The sequence below is a fragment of the Labeo rohita genome, unplaced genomic scaffold, assembly GCF_022985175.1.
Source record: "Labeo rohita strain BAU-BD-2019 unplaced genomic scaffold, IGBB_LRoh.1.0 scaffold_45, whole genome shotgun sequence".
In the NCBI taxonomy this organism is placed as follows: domain Eukaryota; kingdom Metazoa; phylum Chordata; class Actinopteri; order Cypriniformes; family Cyprinidae; genus Labeo; species Labeo rohita.
In genome coordinates this window covers 729118-730304 of record NW_026129368.1, presented here as the reverse complement: position 1 = coordinate 730304, position 1187 = coordinate 729118, and the positions used below count along the sequence as shown (strand labels likewise).

General features: G+C 40.4%; 1 pseudogene; it reads right to left on the bottom strand.

Annotated features, from left to right (window-relative positions):
* Positions 1-300: 300 nt before the first annotated feature.
* LOC127160765 (uncharacterized) lies at positions 301-409 on the bottom strand (annotated as a pseudogene).
* Positions 410-1187: the final 778 nt, after the last annotated feature.

Genomic DNA, 1187 nt, shown 5'->3' with positions numbered 1-1187 from the left:
AAATCCGCCATTTTAATAAACTTCTTCCCCCAAACAGTATAAACTGTTTGGGGTTGAAGTGAAAAACAAAAAACAAAACAGAAAACTCCTCAAAGCACAAAAATAAAGATGTAAAATCAGACAAACAAAAAGCAATGTGAAAGAGCCTATCTCTTCCTACTGCAGCCACTCACTCTCTGATGCTCTCTAGCGCCTCAGGGTGGTATGGCCGTAAGCGAGAACTGTTGCAAATAGTTGCCTGTTTAAAGGTCAGCCCCCCTGAAGGCCAGCGTATTATATCAGTAGTAAAGAAAAGCCAAAAGCTTACAGCACCTGGTATTCCCAGGCAGTCTCCCATCCAAGTACTAACCAGACCCGACCCTGCTTAGCTTCCGCGATCGGGCACGCTCAGGGTGGTATGGCCGTAAGCGAGGGTTGTCGCAAAGTGTGGGCTATTCAAAGGTCATCGAGTGTATCAGATCAATAGTGAAGAAAAGCCAAAAGCTTAGAGCACCTGGTATTCCCAGGCAGTCTCCCATCCAAGTACTAACCAGGCCCGACCCTGCTTAGCTTCTGAGATCAGACGAGATCGGGCGCGACTGCTGTGAAAAAAGGGCTATTTTTTTTTTTTTTTTTAATAGTGAAGAAAAGCCAAAAGCTTAGAGCACCTGGTATTCCCAGGCGGTCTCCCATCCAAGTACTAACCAGGCCTGACCCTGCTTAGCTTCCGAGATCAGACGAGAGCGGGCACGCTTTTTTTTAGAAATTCCATAATACAATTTTCAAGCATGTGTATCACATTAGAGGTCTTAAAATATAAAAGATTAAACACACATTAAGAATACTTCACATTGTCTGCAATAAAATAGGAAAAATACCTTAGAAGCAAAACTGATCAGATATATCAATGAAATTTCAACCAATAAAGAACATTAACAATACAATACAATACAGCTTTCCAGACAGATAGTTATTCACTCTCGGAAAGGAGCATCACAGCTCGCCATCCCGGGTTGGGAGATAAACAGTATTTAACATCAAAAACTTTCTCCAAACACCTTTAAAAATTGTACATCTATTCCAGTCTCCTCTAAAATTACACATACTTCATTTGTAAAAACGTTGTAAAAAAAAAACCCATGTGGTCTGCTTGTTAAAAATAATAAAACAGGCATTGTACATATTTTTCGACTTTTCTTTTAAAAACA